The sequence below is a fragment of the Jatropha curcas genome, chromosome 7, assembly GCF_041381405.1.
Source record: "Jatropha curcas cultivar XTBG-Jc1 chromosome 7, XTBG_Jcur_1.0, whole genome shotgun sequence".
Lineage (NCBI taxonomy): Eukaryota > Viridiplantae > Streptophyta > Magnoliopsida > Malpighiales > Euphorbiaceae > Jatropha > Jatropha curcas.
The window spans coordinates 12,099,305-12,122,364 of NC_143157.1; the positions used below are offsets into that span (position 1 = coordinate 12,099,305).

The 23,060-nt window shown below is 38.9% G+C and overlaps 1 non-coding gene across 1 annotated transcript; it reads left to right on the plus strand.

Annotated features, from left to right (window-relative positions):
* Window positions 1-21,708: 21,708 nt before the first annotated feature.
* On the plus strand, window positions 21,709-21,815 carry LOC149494698 (small nucleolar RNA R71). Its single transcript, XR_016321896.1, has one exon. It is a non-coding gene; the product is annotated as a small nucleolar RNA R71 (small nucleolar RNA).
* Window positions 21,816-23,060: the final 1,245 nt, after the last annotated feature.

The window sequence follows — 23,060 nt, forward strand, 5'->3', positions numbered from 1 at the left end:
ACCTTAATTTTATCGGCTTTAACCGCAATCAGAGCTTCTAGCCCAAATAGGCATGCTTCATATTCTGCCATGTTATTCATGATTGCAAATTATAACCTCTTCAATATCGGGATAACCTCTCGTTATGGAGATTCTAGTAAAATGCCTACTCTGACTCCTTTACTATGAGCTGAACCATCAAAGTAAAGCTTCCATCCTTTCTTTTCTATCAAAATCAAAAGTTCATCGGGAAAATCAATTTCCCACTATTCATTGTCTTCAACACAATGTGCAGCTAGAAAATCTGCAACTGCTCGTCCTTTGACGGTTTTCTTCATGGCATATTCGATATCAAATTCTGATAGTAGGATTAGCCATCTGGCTAGTTTTCCCCACTAATGCTGGTGTTCCATAGAAATATCTGACCGTATCCATTCTTGATACTGCTATCACTTTATAAGACTGAGAATAGTGTTGAAGTTTTTCTAGTAGCCCATACTATTGCTAAGCAAGTTCTTTCAATCAAGTTATATTTCTGTTAATTTGGAAGAAGCTTTTTACTCAAATAATACACTGCCTTCTCAACACTAGTTTCATCAGCTTGTGCTAACATGACTCCAATCCTAGCATCTTCCACTGTCAAGTATAGAATTAAGGGTTTCCCTGGCTTTTGTGGGCACAAAACTGGGGGACTTGACAAATATTCCTTAATTTTGTCAAAAGCTCTCTAGCAGTGATTGTTCCACTTTACTAGATGATCTTTCTTTAAAAGCTTAAAGATTGGATCAGATACTATAGACAACTTTGATATGAATCTGCTGATATATTGAATTGACAGTGATTTTCGCAAGTGTACGAAATCGCAACAAGTAATATAGAGTGAAAGAGCATCGTATCCACAGGGATTGTATATCGAGTACCAAAATTATGTTAACCTATTATTATTTAAATGACAATAAGAGAGATTTATTATAAGAAAAGTAAATTCTAAAATAAACAGAAAGAAATCAAGCAATAATATTTAGATGAAAAGAAATCAAGGATTTAAAACTACTAGGGATTTTGATTTCAGTTAATTCTATCCAATTTATTTTATTAGTTTGTTAATCAATTTTAATTGTTCAAGTAGGGGAAAAAACCCTAAAATCACTAACAAGCTCTCCCGATGTATTGTTAGCTATTCTAATCCGGTCTAATTACTTATCTTCCAATAGCGCAATCAAACATGAATTAAATCATTAAGTTTTATGGTTTGTTTTGTGAATTCATAACCTAAGGTCATTAACTTATGAAAACCCTTCATGAGTCAAACTTTTGAGTTCCCGCAAGTATACGGATCGCAACGTAGTAATAAAAGATCGATCCCACGAAGAACGGGTTGAGTCCACTTGCTACTTTATTCTTAATGATGTGTTTACAGAAATAAATACAAAAGTGATTGATTTCTATTTATGCTAAGGATAATGTTTAACTAAATTAAAAGATAAGTTTGTAGTTAAATACTTAGAATAATTAATCATAAAGACAAGTGTGTAGTAAAATACTTAGAATAATTAATCATGCACAGGGTTTTCTCTTTTCTATTCAAAAGCTTGTAATATACAATAAAGAATTCTTTAATTACATATGGTATAATATAATTCAACTTTTCAGTATAGAATTATACTTTCTATTATATGTATTTCTACATATAATAAAATCCCTATCTTGTTGAATATTAAACCTAATTCTTATTCTTTGATTATTTCAATAAGACAGTTTTAACTTCAACAGAAATAAGTGAAATATTCATATGCAAATTCAATTCAATGAATTAAATCTCTTTGATCTTTACTAAACTATTTCCTTCTGAAAATATAATCTAGTAACTTTGATTAAACAAAGACCAAAAGATAACTTAAAGAATTTTTATTGAATACTACCAATTAAATATTGTTGCTTTGCATAGAAGAGTTATGAAGAACAACATACAATAAGTCTATAAAACAAGAGAAAGAATGAATCTAACTCAAGCCTCCGGAGGGCGTCACACCTCGAGGAACTTCTTGGTGTTCTTGGCACAATCAATAACAAGTGACTTTCGTCAATCTTGCTCTAAGTACTACTAACACACTTCTCCTAATACAATCTAAGTGTTTTTGTGAATCTAACTCTGAATAAGAATTAATTTTGTATCTGTCTGTCTGTTTTTCTTGCTTCACTTTGATTGCTATTTATAAAGGAGGAGAGTGATGGTGGTGTTGGTAGTGATTGGTTGGCCAAGAGGTGCTTGAGGTGACTTCTCTTGGGAGGAGTCCGACCCTTGCATGGAAAGATATGATTCTCTGATGAAAAGGCAGCAATCACGTCTCCTGGAAATCTCGACTCGCGCTCGCGCTTGTAAAGGTCGCTCTCGCGACTTCTTCTCCAAATGCTTCTGCCTTTTAGAAGTTCTTTTTGCGCTCGCGCATCTTGAAGTCGCGCTCGCGACTTTCGCTGGCAAACCTTCTGCCTCTCAAAAGTGATTCTCGCGCCCGTGCAGATGGACGGCGTGCTCGCGACTTTTGCTCCAATTGTTTCTAACTGTCGCATCTGCTTATCGCACCCGCGTAGGTGGATGTCGCGCTCGCGACTTGCTTTTTCTAGGTGTGGGTTGCGCGCGCGACTTCTGGTAGCGCTCGTGACGTGGGCGTTTTTCTTTGTTGCGACTTGCCTCGCGGTGCGAGGGCTAGATCAAGGAATTCTCTTATCTTTTTAACTTGTTTTGGCCCTATTTTTGTATAGAACAAGTCTTTGCTCCAACTTTGTTCCTGCAATTCACTTTGAAACAAAACAACACGAACAAACGTAAAATGTACAAAAACAATCATGCATTCATGCAATTTATATCAAAATAACATAACTAGATTTGCCCGCTTTGCGAGGCTATCAATTCCCCCACACTTAGCTCTTTGCTTGTCCCTAAGCAAAATTTTTATCCTTCTTTTTGAACTTCATGTTGATCATGTTTGTTTTTATTCGTTGATTTAGACTTCTTAAGTAATTTACCAAAGATAAGAGATTTATGTGTTTTATGAACCAAGTAGTGTAAATGAATATGACATGTAAAAATTTCAAACATAGCAAACAAAAATCTAAAGTATAAGAAATCTAGCCATTTTAAGAAATGAGATAGGCAATCCTCCATCCTTAGAATGCAAAGAATAGGAAGTACTTTAGATAGCATACATGTATTGTTTCTTATCTCAAGGCATTTTTAGGTAGTCTTATTTCTATCTCACTAAGTGGTTGCATTTTATGCTCCATACCACTTTATTTTTTTTTTTTTAACTTTTGTGGTTGCATTTTATGCTCCATACCACATTTTTCTTTTGCTTATCATTTTTCTTTTAGGTATGTGGGAATGTAAATGATAAGTGGTTGCATTTTATGCTCCATACCACTTTTATTTTTAAAACAGATTTTCCGTTATTCCCCTATCGTATATTTTTCTCTCTTGAACATACCTTCATCCTTTATTGACTTGAAACATACAAGTATTTAATTTTATTTGCTTCCTATTCTTCATTCAAGGCAGGATTCAAGCTTTTCTAAAACAGAAGATAATGTCTAGATAATTAACTAAAGATTAAATTGTGCTATTTGAAAAGTTTAAAATGTCATATGTAAAATATCAATACTTAAGTTCATATAAGCATTCAATCTCTCTAATCATGGTATATTATTTAAGACTTCTATTTCAACAAGCAAAATACAAACAAATCAACATGTAGAGACTAAAACATTGAACTAAGGCAAGGAAGTTGACTTTTTTAATTGTCACACTTTTTTTTTTTTTTTTGAGATAATAAAAGATAATGAAATGTAAGTCTCCCCCACATTTAAAAGACACAATGTCCTCATTGTGGGATAAAGAAAACACAACGCATGCAAGAACACTCAAACAATACTGAAAAAATAAAAAGAAAACTAAAAAGGGACAGAAAAAACCTTAGGCCTCTGGAGAACCTGGAGGTGATGGAGTGAATTCGATATTTTGATGGTGGAAATATTTCATCCACTTCCGTTCCATCCGTTCGTGGTTTTTCTGGATTGTATGCAGTTTTTTGTCCCATGTCAAGAACAGTAACTTACAAGGTTTCCTGCGATTGCTGTAAAGCTTCCACTTTACCCAATACTTGCTTCCATCCGGCTACTTCATCTTCTTCTTCTTCCACATGAGACGATGATGTAACTGGCGCTTTGCCTTTCCGCTGTCTTTGTGCATCAGAGGTTCCTTCATTACGATCGCTTTGCCCGACTCTTGTTTCCCATGGCTTCCAACGATAAAGAACTGTGCTGCCAGTTTTTACTTCTTCAACCAAACCTGTCTTTTTCAAGAATGTGCCATCCATATACCTAAAAGTGTCTGTAGGTTGGGGCTGATATGGTGGAATAGGCATTCGAGCAACATATGCCAAGATAGGTGCCAAACTACCCACTCCTAAAGTAACTTTGCCTTGATGACGAGAGGCGTTGTATATTGTATCAAGTATTATTCCTGCAACGTCCACTCGTTTTCCCTGCAAAATACAGTCCAACACAAACAAGTCTCTTGTTTGGACTTTGGATGCTTCCACCCGTCCAAACAAGGCATAACACAAATACTTCTGCAGGTATAAAATACTCTCATCTTTTATCCATTTATTTCCAGCATTTCGGGTAGTAAAAGTTGATTGCCCCGTTAGTATTTCCCAAACGGAAGATGCATTCCATCCTTTCAGTTTAGGAGCACATCCACTTTTGGGGAATCCTAACCATTCATGCATTTTACCATATCCCACAGTTAATTCTTCTCCATCCACTCTAAATTTGATGGCCATTTCATTATCATCCACCCAATCAATAGTAGTCAATAACTCTAAACTTAATTTAGCATTTTCAGGGATTTGTAATTGACTAAATATTTCAAAATTTAGAGTTTTCAAATATTCCTGCACTTTCTCTAAAATGCCAATAGTCTGTAAAAAGGGTTGGTCAAGAAGATACACACTTGTGAAAGTGCACTTGGCAAGACGTGTATAGCGTTCCCCTTCCTCCATAGTATATATGGGGAAAGGAGCCTTATATCCGGTGGCCAAATCCTTTCGTGCTGGTGCAGAGGAGGAAGATCCTTCCTTGTTCTTCTTGGCTTTTTGTTTGAATGGCATGGTGTGAGTGTGGATGGAGATATTGTCATTCAAGATACTCAGAAAAGAGGGTTGCTGGGAATTGGTTTTGTAGTGACAGAGTTTGGGGGTTTGTAAAGAAGGGAATTGAATTTCTTATATAGAGGAATTTAGGGAAGGATAGGGTTGAGTAGTTAATGGGGAAGTTGAAAAGGAAGAGTTTTGATTGGATTTGAAAGGGTATTTGCAGTTTTTGCAGGTTTGAATGCCTTGGGAAGGAGAAGAATTGATTGGAATGTGAGAAGGCAGTTGAGAATTTTTGACCGTTAGGAAGTTGCGCCAAAAATTTGTGGAATCGCGCCAGGAATTTTTCTGGAGTCGCGATCGTGTTTGCAACTTCGCGCTCACGAATGGTTCTTCTCTTGCCTCTGTCCTCCATTGTGTCCTAATCGCGCCCTTGTTTGGTATTATCGCGATCGCGAGAGTGTATCTCCTTGTTTCTGACTTGTTTTGCAAAAACTCGCGCTCGCGCAGATATTTGTCGCGATCGCGAATGGGGATCTTGAAGCTTCTGACTTCCCTTGTGGAGAATTCGCGCTCGCGCAGATAGATGTCGCGCTCACGAGTTTTGTAAAAAAGTTTCTGTCTCTTTTTTGCAATGTTCGCGCTTGCACCTTCTTCGTTCACGCTCGCGAGTTTGGTTTCCTGCAAAATAGAATTCCCAGCACACTTGATTTTTGATGGGTTCCCTTTTTTTTTTTCTTTTTTTTTTTTTTGAAACTGATTAAAACAAATAATCAAATAATACATTATAATAAACAAAGTATATTAAGTAGTTATTGAAATTATACATTCTTATGAAATCGATTCAAAATGTTACCTGCGATGGATCATCAATCCTATTACCCAAATAAAGCTTACACCGTTGTCCATTTACCATGAATGTAGAACCATTAGATAGATTCTTCAATTCTAATGCTCCATGTTCTGCGACTTTGGTTACCTCAAATGGTCCACTCCATCTGGACTTCAATTTTCCAGGAAATAAGCGTAGTCTTGAATTGAATAATAACACTTGGTCTCCTTCCTTAAATGATTTGATTCTAATTTGATTATCATGCCATTTCTTAGTTCTTTCCTTGTATAACTTGGCATTTTCATATGCTAATAATCTGATCTCATCAAGTTCATTTAACTGAAGTTTCCTTTTGTAACTAGCCTTGCTTAAATCAAAATTTAAAGACTTTATTGCCCAATATGCTTTATATTCCAATTCTATGGGTAGGTGACATGCCTTACCATAAATTAAACGGTATGGAGACATCCCAATTGGTGTCTTAAATGCCGTTCTATAGGCCCAGAGTGCATCATCGAGTTTAAGTGACCAATCCTTTCGTGATGAATTGACAGTTTTTTTTAAAATCCACTTAAGCTCGCGGTTTGAAATTTCCACTTGACCACTAGTTTGTGGATGATATGGGGTAGATACCTTGTGATGTACTCCATATTTCCTCAAAAGGTTTTCAAATGATCTATTTAAAAAGTGCGTACCTCCATCACTTATGATTGCTCTTGGGACCCCAAATCTGGTAAATAATGCTTTTAGGAATTTGACCACTGTATTGGCGTTGTTTGTGACACAAGCTTGTGCTTCCACCCACTTGGAAACATAGTCAATAGCTACTAAGATATAACTTTTACCCTGTGAAATAGGGAATGGTCCCATGAAGTCGATTCCCCATACATCGAATATCTCTACCTCGAGTATGTTGGATAAAGGCATTTCATCTTTTCGACTTATGTTGCCAACCCGTTGACACTGTCACAATGAGAGACAAATATACGAGCATTGTGGAATAGAGTGGGCCAATAAAAACCACTTTCCAAAACCTTTGAAGCAGTTCTATTTGCTCCATGATGCCCTCCATATGGACTAGAGTGACAATGCATAAGTATATCTTGTATTTCTGTTTCCCCTACACATCTTCTAATCATACCGTCCATACATATCTTAAACAAGAATGGTTCATCCCATAAGAAATTTTTAGCATCTGCATAGAACTTCTTCTTTCGTGCATGAGTCATATCTGGAGGTATGATGTTAGAAGCTAGAAAATTTGCAATGTCAGCATACCAAGGTGTGTGAACATGTTGTACTTACATTAAATTCTCATCTGGAAAACTTTCATTTATAATTGTAGTTTCTCCTATTGGTCCTTCTTCATTTTCCAGACGTGATAAATGATCTGCAACTAAATTTTCAGAACCCTTTTTGTCTCTAATTTCAATGTCAAATTCTTGCAATAATAATACCCATCGAATAAGACGTGGTTTTGCATCTTTTTTAGCAAACAGGTATTTGAATGCAGAATGATCAGTATAGATTATGACTTTTGCTCCTAACAAGTATGATCTGAACTTATCACATGCATATACTACAGCCAACATTTCCTTCTCAGTAGTTGTATAGTTCATTTGAGTACTAGTTAGAACATGACTAGCATAGTATATCACATGCAACTTTTTCTCTTGTCTTTGGCCTAATACACAACCAACAGCAACATCACTAGCATCACACATTATTTCAAACGGTAATCCCCAATTGGGTTTTGCTATAATAGGCGCACTTACTAATGCCTTCTTTAAAGTTTTAAAAGCTTCCATACATTCTGGAAAAAAAATCAAAAGATGCATCTTTAGCAAGTAAGTTAGTTAGAGGTTTAGCAATGATAGAAAAATTTTTTATAAATCTTCTATAAAATCCTGCATGGCCTAGAAAAGATCTTATACCTTTAACCGTAGTAGGAGGAGGTAATTTTTCTATAGCTTCCATCTTTGCCCTATCTGTCTTGATTCCTTCCTTACTTATTTTGTGCCCTAAAACAATGCCCTTATCAACCATAAAGTGGCATTTCTCCCAATTCAAAACCAAGTTAGCACTTTCACATCTTGATAATACTAGATCTAGATTTTTCAAACAACCTTCAAATGAATCACCATACACAGAAAAGTCATCCATAAAGACATCCATAATTTCTTCTATGTAGTCATTAAAAATCGCGGTCATGCAACGTTGAAATGTTGCAGGTGCATTGCATAATCCAAAAGGCATGCGTCTATATGCAAATGTACCAAATGGACAAGTAAATGTGGTTTTCTCTTGGTCATTCGGAAAGATATAAATCTGAAAATATCCCGAATATCCATCAAGAAAACAATAGAAAGCATGACCAGCAATTCTTTCTAACATTTGAACTATGAATGGTAATGGAAAATGATCTTTTCTGGTGGCTGAATTAAGTTTTCTATAATCAATACATACCCTCCAACCTGTAGTGGTCCTAGTAGGAATTAGTTCACCATTTTCATTTTTTACTACAGTCATTCCTCCCTTTTTAGGCACACATTGAATTGGACTAACCCATTGGCTATCCGAAATTGGGTATATTATTGCTGCATCTAGTAACTTGATAATTTCTTTCTTCACTACTTCTTTCGTATTAGGATTAAGTCTCCTTTGTCTTTCTACCTTAGGTATATGTCCATCCTCAAGATTGATGTAATGCATGACTGTGAACCCCTCCCCCAAATATCATGGGCATATGAATGCATGTGACTAAGGGCAGAAATGCACGTGAATGTATGAGTCGCCACCTTGTTTAATTATTTTAGGGTAAACTAGGAAAAAACCCTAAGTGACTCCAATTTTAATTAACCTAATTGCTAGATTAACTAACCCAATGTTTAAGGCATGATCTACGCACCCGAGGTGGATCCCGAGACTATGTCATGCTGATGAACTAACCTATGGATGAATGCTTTGTAGGGTAAAATGATGTAATTGGACCACTGAAAATGTTTATGTGATTTCGACTTGCCGCTCGGCGTTAAATCCCAAACGTGCCTACGTACTTCCGTTTGAATGGAAGATCAAAGTCAACGTAGTTCGATAGGCCTTCTTTGAAGGGCTTTGAATGGGTATGCTTTATGCATGAGTGTGTGTATGCTTTCTGCATTTTGTTTAGGCATTCTGCCTGAAAATTGATTTTTAGGCATTTGATGCCAAAAATGTTGATTTTAATGGCTTTTAGCCAAAAAGATTTATTTAGGCAATTGTTGCCAAAAATTGATGTGATTTAGGCAATTTATTGCCAAAAATTGGTTAGGCGATTTGTCGCCAAAGTGATTAAGGCATTTGTGCCAAAAGTTGGTATTGGAAGGCGTTTAGCCAAAAGATTTAGGCAATTGTTTGCCAAAAGTGATTATTAGGGCGTTTGTCGCCAAAATGACTGGTTTAAGGCTTTTAGCCAAAATGAATTGATTTAGGCAATTTTTGCCCAAAGTTGATGTGATTTAGGGATTTGTCGCCAAAATGATTGTTTGAAGGCTTTTAGCCAAAAGATTGATTAATTCTAAGGCATTTTGCCAGAGCTTCTGATTTAAGCGATTTGTCGCTCAAAAGGTTGTTAATCTAATTTATAGGCAATTTGTTTGCCAAAAATTGATTGAACCGTGGGCAATTTGTTGCCAAAATGTGGTTGATTTAATTGTAGGCAATTTATTGCCAAAACGTGATTGATTAAGGCTTTTTAGCCACAATTATTGATTAATTGGACTTAAGCCGGACTGTTCGAAATAAAGGTAATTAAACCGTAGTTATTAATTAACTAGGCTTTTTAGCCAATATTGTCGGATTTAGCATTAATACCACGATTATTAATTAACCGGGTATTTAAGCTTAATCATATTTGATTGAGGCAATTTATTTGCCTAATTGATGACATGAATGCATTTATGCAGTTGTAGAATTGTTAGGAGTAGAAGAGAAGCATGCATGAAGTGCTAAAATTAAATAGGCAGAATTTAATTTACGTACCTGATTTAATCGACGGCCACTTCTTAACTCCAGGTTAAGCTCCTCGTTACGGGAATATTAATTAATTTAATTTTAAATGACCAAATAACAAAATAAGAAAATAATAAAGCTGAATAAAAATGCAAAAAAGCAGTAAAGAATCGCAAAGAGCGTGAGGGAGAAGGAGCGTCCGTCAACACAGACTGAGTGGGTCAAAACGGAGGCCCCGGGGCCAATTTTATAGGAAAAAACGAGACCCGAGGGCGGTCCTGCCCGCCCTCGAGGGCGGGCGTACCCGCCTCAGGGGGGCGGGCGTGCCTACCCCCGCCTCAGGGAGGCGGGCGTGCCTGCCCCTTGGTGGCGGGCATGCCCGCCCTTGAGGGCGGGCGTGCTGCCCCTTGAGGGCGGGCGTGCCCGCCCCACACACCCGCCCTGGAGGGGGGGCATGCCCGCCCTCTAGACCGCCCTTGAAGGGGGCGTGCCCGCCCTTGAGGGCCGGCTGGACCTCCCTTGAGGGTGGGCTGGCCCGCCCTGGGGGGGCAGGCATGCCTGGCCCATGGGGGCGGGCGTGCCCACCCCTGAGGGCGGGCACATCGACCCGTGTGCTTTTTTTTTTCTCGTTCCGGAGGCTTTTTCGGGAGTTCCGGACCTCCAAAAAATATTCCAGGACCAGTTCCGCGATTCTCATAATTTTCCGGACGTTTCAAGTACCGTATTGGCACACTTCCGATGAACTTCCAGAATGGCCTTTGGTCTGGCCGAACTGTTTGTAGTCCGGGAAAACTGGCTCTTTGAGCCTCAAAGAAAATGGATATTCACAGGCAACTGCAGCCGCCGTCTTTAAGGGCGGCCGCCACCGACGCGGCCGGGAAAACTGGCTTTTTGAGCCTCAAAATTTGAGTATTCACAGTTGCCCCCTACTGGCTATCATAAAAAATGATTTATGAGAGCCAGTGGCTGTCTGAAGGAGCAAATTTTGAGGATGGGCGGAGGAGGAAACCCCGCCGTGGTTTTTTTCTTTGAAATGAAATGATCAAATGAATGGATTTATGTTTGTAACTTAAAGATGTTTTTTTTCCTCTTTGAGGACTTAAAAAGAAGTTTTGCCTCTTAGAGGACTTGAAAAGATGTTTTGCCTCTTAATGAGGGCTTGAAAAGAGATTTTGCCTCTTAGAGGACTTGAAAAGATGTTTTGCCTCTTAATGAGGGCTTAAAAAAAAGATTTTGCCTCTTAGAGGATTTGAAAAGATGTTTTGCCTCTTAATGAGGGCTTGAAAAGAGATTTTGCCTCTTAATGAGGGCTTGAAAAGATGTTTTGCCTCTTAATGAGGGCTTGAAAAGAGATTTTGCCTCTTAGAGGACTTGAAAAGATGTTTTGCCTCTTAATGCGGGCTTGAAAAGAGATTTTTTTTATTTTTGTTTTTTTTCTTTGAGAACCAAGGGTCCACCTAAAGTCGAAATGATCAAATGGCTTGGTTTTAGATGAAAAATGGTTGGTTATTGGTCGGGGTTTCACCCTAGGTTTTATGGAAGAAAAAGGTTAACTATTAACGTGGTTCTACCCTGGGTTTGTGTAAAAGGGATTGACGATGGTTGGGTTTCACCCTGGGTTGTGTATTTTTTTTATAACATTTGCCCCTGAATCCGACTTGGAGGATTTTGCCCCCTGCTTGAGAGAATTGATGCCCTTATCAGCCGAAATAGAATTTCTTCTTAATGAAAGACTAAAAATTCCGTGATTACTTCTATGATGGGAGAATGGTGAAGGTTCTTATCACTTCTTGTCCCCAGAATGGTGCTGACCATGGAATACTTCAAAACATTGGTTTTGTACTTGTCCAATCGATTGAGGAATCAAAGAGAACAAGGCCACTTATATGACTCGAGGAAATGGACAATGTGGATGACATCGCTCGTCTGAAACGATCGAAGAAACGATGGTCCGAGTGGAGACGAGGTATTAAAGAATTACCTCTCAATGATTATGTTTGACATTACCTCTCAACGATTATGTTTGACATTTTTAGGGTTGTTTTGGAAACCCCGGGGATTGAATTGACATTTTCCTCTCTCTCTTTTTTCGAGGAATGACTCAAAGAGTGACGCTTTCAAAACGAACTTTTGAGAATGACTCGAGTTTTGTGACTCGTTGTGGAGTGACCACTGGTGATGGAGACTTGATTTTAGAGACTCACTGGAGACTCGATTTAGAGACTCAAATTTTTCTTGTAGTGAATTTTGACTCGAAGGAACTCAGTGATTCCTTGAAAAAATGATTTATATACTCCCAAGGAGACCTTTGAAAGCACTTTTTTTCTTTTTGCCTTAACTTTTGCCTAATAGCCGCCCTTTCGGGTTTTCAACTCTAGCAGGCTCTTTGCCCTAACTTTTGCCTAGACCGCCCTTTCGGGTTTTCAGCCTAGCAGGCTCAATTCTTGCCTGAAGCCGCCCTTTCGGGTTTTCAACTCCAGCTTTTATTTTTCTTTTCTTCTCTTTTTTTTATTATTTTTATTATTACATTTTTTTATTGGCAAAGAGAAAATGCTTTTTATGATGCAGACTTATGTTTTTGACCGCGCCTTTGTGGCTGCCTACGTATCTCCAAGAGCTCTTCGGGGGATGGAGAGAATCAGGTCTTTCGTAGTTCCTTCCGGGATGCGAACTTCGTGCTCAGCTGGTGCGGAATTCATCTCTGACTTGATGTTAGTGCGGAATTCCTTTCCGTCTTGGTGCGGAATTTATTTCCGACTTGCTGTTGGGGCAAAATTCAATTCCGACTTAATGCTGATTGTGGAATTCATTTCCGGTTTCATTTCTTTGGGATTCCTTCCCGACTTGATATTAATACAGGATTCATTTCTGACTTGATTTCTTCGCGGGATTTCTTCCCGGCTGGATGTCCTTGCGGGATTCCTTCCCGACTGGATGTCTTTGCAGGATTCCTTCCCGACTTGATGTTGATGCAGAATTCATTGCTGCCTTAATTTTCTTCGCGGGATTTCTTCCCGGCTTGCTGTCTTTACGGGATTCATTCCCGACTGGATGTCTTTACGGGATTCCTTCCCGACTTGATGTTGATGCAGAATTCATTGCTGCCTTGATTTCTTCGCGGGATTCCTTCTCGGCTTGATGTCTTTGCGGGATTCCTTCCCGACTGGATGTCTTTACGAGATTCTTTCCCGGCTTGATGTCTTTTCGGGATTCCTTCCCGGCTTGATGTCTTTTCGGGATTCCTTCCCGGCTTGATGTCTTTGCGGGATTCCTTCCCGGCTTGATGTCTTTGCGGGATTCTTTCCCGGCTTGATGTCTTTGCGGGATTCCTTCCCGGCTTGATGTCTTTGCGGGATTCCTTCCCAGCTTGATGTCTTTGCGGGATTCCTTCCTGGCTTGATGTTGATGCAGAATTCATTTCTGGCTTGATTTCTTCGCGGGATTCCTTCCCGGCTTTGATTATATTGAATCAACTTATTAACTCGAGCTCGTATGATAATGATGACCCTAGGCGAATCTGACTTTGTTGTTGTAGTGGTTTTACCACTGGTTGACTGAAATATGACTTGTATTCATCACAAAGAGTTTTGAATACCCACATGGTGGTGGTAACTTGAGTGACTTGAGTGTTGAAGAAGCTTTTATGCTTTGAGTTTGTGGCTTCGCCATGTTTGACTTCTTGAGGTCAATTTGATTCCTTTTCTTGAACTTTATCTTCCTCTGAATTTGAAACTTATTTCCTCAATGGTTCTCCTCTCCATAAGGAATTTTGAGGAGACTCTTTTCCTTGTTTTGAGAAATGATCCTTGTTTATAAGGACACTTGTACTTGTGCCATGCTTGGCACTTGATTTTCAAGGTGTTTGTTGTCATCTAATTTGTGGAAATGACTGCTTCTTTTAACTTGCTTTTTCAAAATGTGAGCAGCCGCTTGGTCTTTGTCCTTATGGCTGAAGTGATTTGTCATCTACCCTTGATGGGCTTGAATTTAACGGAGAGCTTGCAGTTGACCCGTTTTTGACAACTTGATTTCTTGTAACTTTGTCCTTGATTTCTTTCTTTTGTGCAGAAGTTCCTTTTGACCCATTTTTTCTTTTGCTTGTTTGCTTCCTTTTGACCAGGGGTTCCTTTTGTCCCGTTTTTACTTTTGCTTGTTTAGAAGCAGCCTCTCCATGAAGAATTTCGAGGCAACTTGATTCTGAGATGACTTGAGTAGTGTATGGATAGCATTGTGACTTCGTGCAGACCCAACCTAATTCCAAACATAACTTCTTTATTCTGTCGCTTTTAAGCTCAAAATTCAGACACCTCTCTGTCGGAGCATCTTCCATTCCTGGGTTTTCAGAGAAACCATTCTGGCCCTAGCCCCTTCAATCGGCTTTGCCTCGGTACTGTTTGAAGTCTTGCGTACCCTTTGCTGGATCCTTTCCATGATTACCCTTCAAAACTTCCCCTTTGATGGTGCTTCTTAGGATGCCCCCAGCTTTGACTGATGCAGAGCAAATGAAAGGATGAATGCATTTTTCTTTGCCAATTTTTATTATCTCTTTTTTATCATCATTTTTTTAATTTTTTTATTATTTTTCTTCGATTTTTTTTTTGTGCTTTCATAGGAAAGGATAGGGAAAGAGTATAAACATGATTGGAACGTAAACTGATCCCTTTTTATTAATAAGACAAAATTTGTGTACAAAAGACACTTAGATTTACAAATGAAAACTTGAATGGAAATGAAAATGAAAAGAAAAACGAGACCCTAAAAGATAGACTCTAGGTGGACTGTGATGGACTAGGATTGGATTGACTGTAGTGACTTTGTTCTTCTCGATGCTTCAATCGATCAGACATGTTGTTGGTCTTGAACAATTCCTTTGTTCTTTTGGAGGCTTGATCTCAACCTTCTCAGACACAAACTTCATTCATTTCTAAGAAAAGTTCGAAAGGATCGAACGATTCTTGTTCAGCAATTTTTTTTTGCATTAATCCCATGGTTAGGCAAGGGATTGGTTGATGTTTAGCATGCTCTTGGGGATGATGGACCCATTGTCAACCAGGTCTTGTAGACGGTTTTTCAAAGTCCAGCATGATTTTGTTTCTTGTATGAGTCTTCTTTGAGTTGACCCAACTGGATTAAGTCTTCCACCTTAGTTGCAGTCACAATGAGCGATTGGAACGTAGGCAAGTACTGTGTTTGAAACTGTGACTGGTAGACAGGCAGTAAATTCTTGATTATTATGTCAGCTTGTTCCTATTCAGAGGGTCGGTTAATCATTTGAGCAGCTTTGGCTCTCCACCTCGAAAGGAACGAGGAGAAAGACTCAGTGTTCTTTTGTTTAGTGGTTTCCAGCTCCCTCCGGGTAACATCCACTTCGATATTATAATGGTACTGCGTGTTGAAAGCATTGCATATGTCCTCCCAATTCTTCATTTTGGAACGATCCAAGCTTACAAACCATCTTATGCAGCACCAGTCAAAGATTACTGAAACAACTGAGCAAGGAGCTCGCTATTCAGTCCGAACGGGTTGAGGGCACCCACATACATTTTCAGGTGCGTTTTGGGACAAGTGGTTCCATCAAACTTGTCCATATTGGGCATTTTGAATTTTGTAGGCAGTCTTGCTTCGGGGAACAAGGACAAGGAGTCCATGTCGACCACTTCCTTGTGTGTCTTAAGAGCAGTAATAGACCTTTCCAGGAGTTCTAGTTTCTCTCTCATTTTCTGAGCTTCCAGCTCAGAAGCAGTTCTAGGGGGCATGTCTTCCAGGTTAAGGGCCGGGTTTGTTGGTTTAGCAGCAGGACCCTGATTGGAGGTAGCAGGTCCACTTCCCCCAGCGGAAGCCCCGTTTCCATTACCACCACCTAGTTCAGCTATTAAGGCAGTCCTTTGGGCAGCCAATGCCTCATTCATTCTGGCCTCCATTCTGGCCTCCAGTTGTTCAATGAGGTTTCGAATGTCAGCAAGTGATGCCATTGATGCAGGTAGGGTTGTTGGAGTTGTAGGTGAGAGCTCAGTCGGTGTTTCGGGTACAGGTGGTCTTTGGAGGGGTACCTGTAAAAGGACATAGTAAAAACGATTAGACTATCCTATATGAGGCGTTTTCATAGGGTATGTGAGGTAGTGTGCGGTAGGGTAGTGTATGGGTAAGGTATTTGGACTTGACCCTGTGAGATGGGGCGGTTTGACCCTGTGTGGTAGGGTATGCTAAGACACCTAGGATAGAACCCAATGGGATGTGATATGTAAGGTAGAGTGCTTAGGGCTGGACACCTCGACTTTTTGAAAGGCCCTAAGTTCTCAAAGAATTTTTTTTTTGGGCCTTAGGGGCCAAAATGTGAATTTTTGGGCCTTTGAGGCCAACATGTGAATTTTTGGGCCTTTGAGGCCAACATGTGAGTTTTTGAGCCTTTGGGGCCAAATTGGAAATTTTTGGGCCTTTGGGGCCAAGATGTGAACTTTTGGGCCTTAGTGGCCAAATTGTGAACTTCTGGGCCTTAGGGGCCAAATTGTGAACTTCTGGGCCTTAAGGGCCAAATTGAGAATTTTTGGGCCTTTATGGCCAAATTAAAAATTTTGGGCCTCTGTGGCTAAATTGGAAATTTTTGGGCCTCTGGGGCCAAAATGGGTATTCTTGGGCCTCTGTGGCCAAATTGAAAATTTTTGGGCCTCTAGGGCCAAAATGGGTAATTTTTGGGCCTCTGGGGCCAAAATGGGTATTCTTGGGCCTCTGGGGCCAAATTGAGAATTTTTGGGCCTCTGTGGCCAAATTGGAAATTTTTGGGCCTCTGTGGCCAAATTGGAAATTTTTGGGCCTTAGGGGCCAAAATGTGAATTTCTGGGCCATTGTAGCCAAATTGAGAATTTTTGGGCCTTTTGGGGCCAAATTGAGAATTTTTGGGCCTCTGTGGCCAAAATGTAATTTTCTAGGTCTCAGGGACCAAAATGTAATTTTCCAGCTTTGAAAATGGAATGTTTTTTTTTTTGTGAAGTATGGGATGAATGCGTGAATGCGCACAACATCACAACATAATTCATTTTAATGGAATGATTCAGCATCATTGGGTGCATACAGTCCTAAGGGATAGGTTCTATAGGCTATGACGCAAATAGAGAATAGGCTTATAAAGGGACCCTTGAACCTTGAGCATGGATATACCTAACCACATGTGAAACAAGGAGTTTCACGTGGGTCCGACAGTACGCATACTCATGGGCCTTCCCCAAAAGGATTAGGGATGGTTTGCGGTAACAGGGAGGACGCTTTGGCTGTCCGTCGACATAATCAAAGAGACCTGCCGATCAGCGCTACTTGTTATCCAGACTCAGAAGTTTGAACAGAGAGAGAAGAAATTCATTTGAAATTCATTTTTTTATGCAATGGAGAAAAAAGTTCTCAATCGTGCAAATAAATCAACAAATTTAAATTATTTAAAGTAAATTTCAATTAGGTCCAAACTTTCCTTATTAAGCATTCTTAAAGAAAGAATACTTAATCCTTGCTAGGGTACCCTGCAGAACAAAGCATAGTAAAATAATACCCTAAAGAAGGGCAGGTTAGTTTACACAACAATTGTAGTCCACTTTATGTAAAACGATTACATAATTCCCCAGCAGAGTCGCCAAACTGTGAACCCCTCCCCCAAATATCATGGGCATATGAATGCATGTGACTAAGGGCAGAAATGCACGTAAATGTATGAGTCGCCACCTTGTTTAATTATTTTAGGGTAAACTAGGAAAAAACCCTAAGTGACTCCAATTTTAATTAACCTAATTGCTAGATTAACTAACCCAATGTTTAAGGCATGATCTACGCACCCGAGGTGGATCCCGAGACTATGTCATGCTGATGAACTAACCTATGGATGAATGCTTTGCAGGGTAAAATGATGTAATTGGACCACTGAAAATGTTTATGTGATTTCGACTTGCCGCTCGGGGTTAAATCCCAAACGTGCCTATGTACTTCCGTTTAAATGGAAGATCAAAGTCAACGTAGTTCGATAAGCCTTCTTTGAAGGGCTTTGAATGGGTATGCTTTATGCATGAGTGTGTGTATGCTTTGTGCATTTTGTTTAGGCATTCTGCCTGAAAATTGATTTTTAGGCATTTGATGCCAAAAATGTTGATTTTAATGGCTTTTAGCCAAAAAGATTTATTTAGGCAATTGTTGCCAAAAATTGATGTGATTTAGGCAATTTATTGCCAAAAATTGGTTAGGCGATTTGTCGCCAAAGTGATTAAGGCATTTGTGCCAAAAGTTGGTATTGGAAGGCGTTTAGCCAAAAGATTTAGGCAATTGTTTGCCAAAAGTGATTATTAGGGCGTTTGTCGCCAAAATGACTGGTTTAAGGCTTTTAGCCAAAATGAATTGATTTAGGCAATTTTTGCCCAAAGTTGATGTGATTTAGGCGATTGTCGCCAAAATGATTGTTTGAAGGCTTTTAGCCAAAAGATTGATTAATTCTAAGGCATTTTGCCAGAGCTTCTGATTTAAGCGATTTGTCGCTAAAAAGGTGGTTAATCTAATTTATAGGCAATTTGTTTGCCAAAAATTGATTGAACCGTGGGCAATTTGTTGCCAAAATGTGGTTGATTTAATTGTAGGCAATTTATTGCCAAAACGTGATTGATTAAGGCTTTTTAGCCACAATTATTGATTAATTGGACTTAAGCCGGACTGTTCGAAATAAAGGCAATTAAACCGTAGTTATTAATTAACTAGGCTTTTTAGCCAATATTGTCGGATTTAGCATTAATACCACGATTATTAATTAACCGGGTATTTAAACTTAATCATATTTGATTGAGGCAATTTATTTGCCTAATTGATGACATGAATGCATTTATGCAGTTGTAGAATTGTTAGGAGTAGAAGAGAAGCATGCATGAAGTGCTAAAATTAAATAGGCAGAATTTAATTTACGTACCTGATTTAATCGACGGCCACTTCTTAACTCCAGGTTAAGCTCCTCGTTAAGGGAATATTAATTAATTTAATTTTAAATGACCAAATAACAAAACAAGAAAATAATAAAGCTGAATAAAAATGCAAAAAAGCAGTAAAGAATCGCAAAGAGCGTGAGGGAGAAGGAGCGTCCGTCAACACAGACTGAGTGGGTCAAAACGGAGGCCCTGGGGCCAATTTTATAGGAAAAAATGAGACCCGAGGGCGGTCCTGTCCGCCCTCGAGGGCGGGCGTGCCCGCCTCAGGGGGGCGGCCGTGCCTGTCCTCGAGGGCGGGCGTACCCGCCTCAGGGGGGCGGGCGTGCCCGCCTCCGTGCCTGCCCCTTGGTGGCGGGCATGCCCGCCCCACACGCCCGCCCTTGAGGGCAGGCATGCCCGCCCCACACGCCCGCCCTGGAGGGCGAGCATGCCCGCCCTGGGGGGGCGGGCATGCCTGCCCCATGGGGGCGGGCGTGCCCACCCCTGAGGGCGGGCACATCGACCCGTGTGCTTTTTTTTTTCTCGTTCCGGAGGCTTTTTCGGGAGTTCCGGACCTCCAAAAAATATTCCGGGACCAGTTCCGCGATCCTCATAATTCTCCGGACGTTTCAAGTACTGTATTGGCACACTTCCGATGAACTTCCAGAATGGCCTTTGGTCCAGCCGGACTATTTGCAGTCCGGGAAAACTGGCTCTTTGAGCCTAAAAAAAAATGGATATTCACAGGCGACTGCAGCCGCCGTCTTTAAGGGCGGCCGCCACCGACGCGGCCGGGAAAACTGGCTTTTTGAGCCTCAAAATTTGAGTATTCACAATGACTCGATTTGGACTTATCCCCTTAAGGTCAGAAATTTGCCATCCTATACTCTTAATCCTATTTCTAACAATTTTTAATAAATCATTCTCTTGATCTACAGTTAATTTGTTAGAAATAATTATAGGAAGTGTGTGATCTTTACCTAAGAAAGCATATCGCAAATGACTTGGTAACTCTTTAAGGTCTACCATTGGTGGAACTTCAATTGATGGTGGTAATGGTTCATGCTCCCTAAGTAACATTTCAGGTCTTAAATTTATAAACTCCTCTTCTTCAATATTGACATTTTCTTCTTCAAATTTTTCATTACCTTCCAGGGTAAATATTTCTTGTATGTATGCATCAACTATGTCAATTCTCATGCAATTTCCCTCATCCATAGGATATTTCATAGCTTTATCTATATGAAACTCAATGACATCATCACCTATCCTAAGGACTAATTTTCCTTCTGAAACATCAATTAATGCTCTCCCTGTGTTCATAAATGGTCTTCCTAAAATAAGAGGGCAATTTTTATCATAAACAAAGTCAAGTATGACGAAATCAGTTGGAAAAATAAATTTGTCAACCTTAACAAGTACATCTTCAATGATACCATAGGGTCTTTTAATAGTTTGGTCTACAAGTTGTAAAACCATATTAGTTCTCTTAACTTCATCCTCTAATCCCAATTTTTTAAAGAGAGATAATGGCATCAAATTAATACTTGCTCCTAAATCACAAAGGCATCTAGGAAAATCTACTTTACCTAATTTGCATGGTATAGTGAAACTCCTTGGATCTTTGAGTTTAGTAGGTAACTTACTTGAGATTATGGAGCTACAATCCTCAGTTAGAGTGACTGTCGACACATCTTCCCAACTACGTTTCTTTGAGATCAAATCTTTAAGGAACTTACCGTAGTTTGGAATTTGTGTGATAGCTTCCATGAGCGACATGTTGATATGCAAATTTTTCAGTTTATCAATAAAATTTAAGAACTGCTTATCTTGCTCCTATTTCTTGAGCCTTTGCGGAAAAGGTGGTTTAGACTGATAAACTTTAACATTGTCCTTCTCCTTGTCCTTTCCTTTTTCTTGTTTTCTTGATCCTGCACTATTTACTTCAATGCTCGGTTCACCAACCGGCTCCATAGTTGCATTATTCAAAACATTAGCATCAATACCCGAAGGAACTATTTTATCTACTATTTTTCCACTTCGTAAGGCAATGGCACTTACATTCTCCCTAGGATTCTTTTCTATATTACTAGGAAGATTTCCCACTTCACGTGATGAAATGGCACTTGCAAGCTGCCCTACTTGTACCTCCAAATTATGTATGGATGATGAATGATTTTTGAATAACTTGTCAAACTTTGACTCTAACCATTTAAAACTATCATCTTGACAACTCATCTTTTGGTTGAATCCCTCTAGAAATTTATCAAGCTTATTAGTCAGTTGTCCCAGCCTATCTTGAGATTGACTAACCTGATTGCCCCTTTCCTGATTATCATGATTTCTCCAAAAGGAATTATGATAATTACGATTTTCAGTATTATAAGTATGTGAGTACGGACCACGAACTTGTCCTTGGACATAATTCACTTGCTCCTCCATACCCGGATGCTTATAATTACATTCATTTGACACATGCCCATTTTGACCGCAATTGTCACAAATAAGAGGTGTTGATTTACTTATGTTTAAGTTATCAATTTTATAAGACAAAGCAGAAATTTGTGCTTGCATCATGGTTAAAGGATCTAATTCATGCACTTTCTTTACTGAATTCTTTGAAGAAGATGAAGACTCATTGCTAGTAGTAGAATGACTTACCTGAGCCCTTTCAGTTGGCCATATGCTATTATTGTTGGCCATCTCTTCTAGTAGCTCAATTGCATCATTAGTAGTCTTCTTCATTAATGATCCTCCTGCCATGGCATCTATAGTTCCTCTTGTAGAAGATGTCACCCCATTGTAGAAGGTTTGAATCAATATATTTTGGGGAAGGCCATGGTGTGGGCAAACTCGTTGGAGCTCTTTATAGCGATCCCATGCCTCATATAGGGACTCATTTTCATGCTGGGTAAATGAGGTTATTTCTTTGATAAGCCTAGCGGTTTTTGCTAGTGGGAAATACTTTGACAGGAAGGCTTGGGCTAGTTCTTCCCAGGTAGTGATAGAGTTTGGTGGTAATGAATTCAACCAAGCTTTTGCCTTGTCTTTCAATGTGAAAGGAAATAGACGTAACTTGATGGCATCTGCTGGTACCGAATTCATCTTGAATGTATCACAGATTTCAAGAAAATTGGCTATATGTGAGTTAGGATCCTCATTTGGTAATCCGTAGAACTGAACACTATTTTGGAGCATTTGTAATAAAGCCAATTTAATCTCAAACTGGTTAGCATTTACCGGTGGACGTACTACTCCCTTTTGTGAACCATTTAAACTTGGAGTCACAAAGTCCATCAACCTCTGTGGCGGATTTCCATCACCCATGATTCTTGAATTTCTTCTTTTTTTCTTCTTTTTTCGTTGTGAAAGAAATTGTTCAATCTCAGGTTGATAATCCTCCAATTCACTGTTTGAGGATCTGGTACTTGGCATATGAGTTATGTACACTATGTGTTCCTGCAAAATTTTGAATCAACTATAAGTATGTATCTTAATTAAAATAAAATGCAAATCACATATAAGAATATTTCGTTAAATGACAGAACACCGTTCCCTGGCAACGGCGCCAAAAACTTGTTGCGTCTCTTTTGAGTTCCCGCAAGTATACGGATCGCAACGTAGTAATAAAAGATCGATCCCACGAAGAACGGGTTGAGTCCACTTGCTACTTTATTCTTAATGATGTGTTTATAGAAATAAATACAAAAGTGATTGATTTCTATTTATGCTAAGGATAATGTTTAACTAAATTAAAAGATAAGTTTGTAGTTAAATACTTAGAATAATTAATCATAAAGACAAGTGTGTAGTAAAATACTTAGAATAATTAATCATGCACAGGGTTTTCTCTTTTCTATTCAAAAGCTTGTAATATACAATAAAGAATTCTTTAATTACATATGGTATAATATAATTCAACTTTTCAGTATAGAATTATACTTTCTATTATATGTATTTCTACATATAATAAAATCCCTATCTTGTTGAATATTAAACCTAATTCTTATTCTTTGATTATTTCAATAAGATAGTTTTAACTTCAACAGAAATAAGTGAAATATTCATATGCAAATTCAATTCAATGAATTAAATCTCTTTGATCTTTACTAAACTATTTCCTTCTGAGAATATAATCTAGTAACTTTGATTAAACAAAGACCAAAAGATAACTTAAAGAATTTT